Raw genomic sequence first — 5,693 nt, 5'->3', positions numbered from 1 at the left:
ACTCGGAGTGTTTGCCAAATCACTTCCCAGGGGCGACCCCGAGTAGAAAAAATTTTTTTGATTGAAAACACTTTTTCTACGTTTTTGGTGTTTCTCTGCCCGGGAGTTGAACCCAGTACCCTCGGTGTGGTAGGCGGAGCACGCTTCCACCACACCACAGCAGCCGCAGTGATTGGGCTCCATTTTACATTAAGCGTGGTATCCAGATTATTTTATTTTCCTCTAGTAAGCCAAACTTGAGTTGTATTCAATTGGAAACTTTTATTTTCCTTTTCAATGTAGTATTCTTTTTCTTTATAGAATTTCTTCTGAGATGTATGCTGCAACCATAAATTAAAGCCTGTGAGCGTTTCTCGAACGATCCCTGGACCCTTGAAGAAATGCTCAAGAAATTCACAACAAATCATTGCAGGCTTTAATTGATGCACGCAGAACGTAATTTTTAAAGAAAATGAATAATAAAAAATATAAATGTTTCTCAAGTAAAAGAACTTCTGGAATTTTCTTGAGCTTGGATCATTTGATTTGAATACTGCGTACTAACAGTTTCCGCATCAGCACACAAAAGTTCGATCTCCTAAGGCTGAGTTTACATATAGAGTTTTGTCGCGTCAATGCGTTGAAAGTGGCAAGGCTGTTTCTTATGATGCGCTTAAGCGTCAGAGCGAAAAAACGGGACTAGACCGTCGGCGAATTTAAGACAAAGTCCTTTCCGTTGACCTAACAAGCTTCAATACCCTTAATATAATTTGGAAAATTGAAACAAATTTATATTTGTTTCCTTACAGAGATACATACACAAATACCTAGATTGTGTTGTCTATCGGAGGTGGAGAGCGTTTTGGCGTATACGGATTCTGTCTTCAAAGTGTTGATGTTGTCGATTGTCGCAAGAACATCGAGCTCAGCGATTAAAAAAATGTTGATCTGGTCGAAAGAAACTGTCACACAAACCGGCATTATCCGGTACGCATAAACTAATTGCAAGAATTTTGCTGTTAATGTCAAATTTTATGGTTAAGCAGCGTCGCGAATTCTTGACTTTACTGGAGAAAGACGTCATAGTTTCCGTCAGCAATGACTGAAACTCGCATTCAGCATTACCGGCGCTCAGTAAGGGCTGGTTTCTAAATGAACATTTCAATGTCATCAAGGCAAAGGTGTCACACACACAATCACCTATAAATACAGAAATTAAAAATGGCAAGCAACCCAGCAGTATTGTTCAGCACGAAAATACTATATAATTCGTACAAAAACATCAGCAGAGATGTAGTTACAAAACCTGAATATTCTCATTCGCTTTAACACAGGGGTGGCCGCGAAAAAGAACTATCTGAAATCTGATGATTAAGAAGTGAACGTTTCTGTAGTGAAAAAAGTATTGAACATGCAATGAGAACTTCCACATGAAAAAACTATCCCATCGGAAGTTAAAGTATCCACAAGAAAAAGCGAATGAACAGGAAGTGGAAGTATCCGCAAGAATAATATCGTTACAATTCAGTAAGAATATCAATAGGAAAAAATATTTTAAACGCAATTATTTTATCAAATAGAGGTAATATTTATTTGACATAAAATAAACTTAAAATATTCATTTGTAAAAATAAAAAAACTAAAAATACGTATTCCGTATACATATGTATGTATGTAAAAAAAATTCAGTCAATTTACATTTTAAAGAGTCTTCTTCGATATTTTTTTTAAATTTCAGGTACACAATTTTATGTGCATAAATACATATATTGCCTTATTTATTTTTCTTTTGCAATGATACCGCTTTGTATTTCTTGTTCTTAATTTTCTGGAAGGCGCTGCGCACATCTGTTGTATAATCGGACATTGAATAACCGTCTCTTTGTATGGATTCTGAAAATTTTAAAATACAAATTATTTAGAAACCTGACTAACAACAGAACACGTTACTGTTTGCAAAATTATAGGCAAAACATATGAGTATAAAGATGGAGGGGGAGTTGGGGTGGGATGGTAGAGGGAGTGAAAGTGGAACAGGAGGAGAGAAAACATCATCAGCTGGGTATGCTAGTAAAAAAAAATCCTTGATATTCACCGTACAAAGCTCTGTTAAGGTTGACAAAGTCTCGCAGGCCCTTTTTGCTCGACCGCCCAGAGTAATTCATTTCGAAACACTATTCTTCCGAAAGTATCCTATGCAAATACTTATGAATGCCATCCGGCATGAGTATAGATCTAAAAATTATGACCTTTAAATAGAAAAAAATTATATTATTAAAATAAGGATTTTTAATTAAATTTTTGCCACCTTACATATCTTTCAAAATCCGTTTTCACTTTATTTTCAAGTTCTTCAATTTCCAAGAGACTTGAAACTGGAAAATTAGCTTTGGGCCTTCGGATATTTTCGCAAACCTTTTCTAAGGCTGTTAAAATTTTTACATTTTGATTAATGACCGTATTTGTTAAGTCTGAAAAGAAATATATATTTTTAAGAAAATTATTACTTTCCAAACAAGTGACAAATTAATTTATTTTTAGCTTTTGCGGACAATCGCCTCAAATTTCGTTTGCTTAAACCACTCATTTCACAGATTTTGTTCAGTTTAGTAATTTCACTGTATTATTAAACACTTCAGATTATTTTTTTATTAAATATTTTATTTTATTTACACTTTCACTCCGACCTACAAAAAGTGACGCTTCAACAAATAACTTCCAGAAACAACTAATTACAGACCTGCCAGCTAAAATTTTTATTAAAATTCAACAGTCCTGAATGTTTTACTGCGTGTTCAGCTGAAATTTCTGTATACCTGAAATACTGCCTTCCTATTCAATCCATTTTTCAGGTCATTCATTTCTTACTGAATTTCAGGGCATTTTTAATGCTGAAATTTTACCTAAATTTATAACACCTTACCTCAAAAACTGCTGGGAAGCGCTGGTATTAATATTATTTGCTTCCATACACAACACAAGCGGGGCTGTTCAAACAGGTTTTTGTTTATTTATTTTAACGTGTAGATACGAATTTCGCGAATAGGTACTTACAGACACTTTATGATTGCCTGCACTCGAGTTGCTACTTCCAGTCACTACTAACGGATGAAGGTATCGTATCGTTAAGTGACATTTCTTGTGTTGCGAATTGCGTGGCAAATTTGGCGATCTCCGCAAGGGTGCCAGGGCCCGTATTACGTGTTACGAACAGTGACTGAAAACCATTTTCACCCAAGCGATAACTATGCAATTGTCAAACTATTTCTAAAAAATTTTATCTTATGGAACTAACGACTATTTGTCGCTAGTTCGCAATCCGATCCACCATTTCAGAGCTATTGTGATTTAAAAAATTAGTTTCTATCATGATATTGCTTAATTTTCTATACAAATTGGCAGGACGGGACCTACATGTTTTATGCCGACTCCGAAAGGCAGATGCATTTTTACTAAGAAGCTTCCTTATGGCAGAAATACACTCGGAGTGTTTGCCAAATCACTTCCTAGGGTCGACCCCGATTAGAAAAACTTTTTTTGAAAATACTTTTTCTAAGTGTTTGATGTTTCTTTGCCAGAGAGTTGAACAGAGTATATTAACTTTGATTGGATAACGGTTGGTTGTACAGGTATAAAGGAATCGAAATAGATATAATATATCAAAATCATGAGTATCGAAAAAAAAAAATTTGATTGAGTCAAGTCCGTCCGTCCGTTAACACGATAACTAGAGTAGATATTGAGATATCTTCACCAAATTTGGTACATGTGCTTATCTGCTTATCCAGAATAGATTGGTATTGAAAATAGGCGAAATCGGATGATAACCACGCCCACTTTTTATATATATAACATTTTGGAAAACATAAAAAACTTGATTATTTAGTAAATAATACACCTAGAATGTTGAAATTTGACATGTGGACTGATATTGAGACTCTTGATAAAAATTAAAAAAAAAAAATTTTAGATGGGCGTGGCACCGCCCACTTGTGACAAAATCAATTTTACAAATATTATTAATCATAAATCAAAAATCGTTAAACCTATCACAACAAAATTCGGCAGAGAGGTTGCCTTTACTGTAAGGAATGCTTTGAAGAAAAATTAACGAAATCGGTTAAGGACCACGCCCACTTTTATATAAAAGAATTTTAAAAGGGTCGTGGACGAATAAAATAAGGTATATCTTTTCAAAAAAGAGCTTTATATCAATGGTATTTAATTTCCCAAGTGGGTTTATAACAATAAATAGAAACAACTTCAAATTAAAAAAATGGGCGTGGCACCGCCCATTTTATGACTAAGCAATTCTCTATGTTTCGGGAGCCATAACTCGAAGAAAAATTAACATATCGTAATGAAATTGTGTACACATATTTTCCTTATAGCAGAAAATATTTCTAGTAAAAATGGACGGGATCGTCGTGCTCCTATTATTTTTCCTATACATTGGCGGGATGGGACCTACTTGTTTAATGTCGAATCCGAACGGCATCTGCAAGGCAGAAGAGTTTTCACTGACAGCTTTTCATGGCAGAAATACACTCAGAGTGCTTGTCAAACACTGCCGAGGGGCGACCCCGCTTAAAAAAATTTGCTTCTAATTGAAAAAAATTGTTTCTAAAGTTTTTGATATTGCTTTTTCCGGGGCTTGAACCCAGGATCACGCGGCCGCGGGAAATGGGGAGATTTTTTTTTTTAACGGGCGGTGCCACGTGTTATGTAGAAAAGTAATTTAGCGGAAATGAAATGTAAAATTGAAGCTCACGCTGAGTATATAATGTTCGGTTACACCCGAACTTAGACACATTTACTTGTTTTACATAATTTTTTGTCGTGTAACCAAAGAGGATAAATATAATAAGAGACGTCACTCGTTACTTTGTGTAATGTTTTTGGTTAGGGTAATCGCAGGTTTTTTTTGGGCGAGATGTGCATAAATGTCTTCTATACATTTCGTGGGGTATTTGTGTTTATTTTTCCGACTGTATTTAATTATTTCTCTTTCCAAAAATCACATTTGCATAAGGTGCCTACACGGCATGGATAAATGCGAGACAATTAAAAATGTCTCTCACCGAAAACATTAGACATACATTTTTTTGATTTCCAGCGAGTTACTCGCCACTCGTAGCAGACGTGGCTCTTATTTATTTATCCTCTATGGTGCAACCATGGCGGAACTATACAAGGTGGTACTTTTTTTAATTGGATTTGATAATCAACTCCCGGCGCCTTACGATTTTGACATTAGTCCATCGAATTAAAAAAAAAAACACAAAGTACATGGAACTTTTATTTATGTTTGTAGGTATGTCACCCTTGTATAGTTCCGCCATGCGTGCAACTGAAATTGAATTGAAAACTGAACAATGCAATCACCCCCGAAAAAAAATGTCATTTTGTATAGAACATTCAGCTGAATAAGGCTTTAATGTAGAAAACTTGATTAATTGTTTCATTAAAACTTTATATGAATATAGTATGAGACAAGGCAAAAACAAATTTAGGAATAACAAGTAAGGAAGGTTAAGTTCGGGTGTAACCGAACATTACATACTCAGTTGAGAGCTATGGTGACTACATAAGGGAAAATAACCATGTAGGAAAATGAACCGAGGGAAAACCTGGAATATGTTTGTATGACATGTGTATCAAATGAAAGGCATTAAAGAGTATTTTATGAGGGAGTGGGCCATATTTCTATAGGT

The 5,693-nt window shown here is 35.0% G+C and overlaps 1 long non-coding RNA gene across 1 annotated transcript; it reads right to left on the bottom strand.

The window, feature by feature from the left end:
• Window positions 1-1,556: 1,556 nt before the first annotated feature.
• On the bottom strand, window positions 1,557-2,875 carry LOC137249613 (uncharacterized). Its single transcript, XR_010952458.1, has 3 exons — window positions 2,293-2,875; window positions 2,075-2,228; window positions 1,557-1,872 (listed from the first exon to the last, which is right to left on the bottom strand). It is a non-coding gene; the product is annotated as an uncharacterized lncRNA (long non-coding RNA).
• Window positions 2,876-5,693: the final 2,818 nt, after the last annotated feature.

Source organism: Eurosta solidaginis, chromosome 4 (assembly GCF_040869045.1).
Source record: "Eurosta solidaginis isolate ZX-2024a chromosome 4, ASM4086904v1, whole genome shotgun sequence".
Classification (NCBI taxonomy): Eukaryota; Metazoa; Arthropoda; class Insecta; order Diptera; family Tephritidae; genus Eurosta; species Eurosta solidaginis.
Note: the sequence above shows the minus strand (reverse complement) of the source record. Positions and strands in the feature narration are given on the sequence as shown.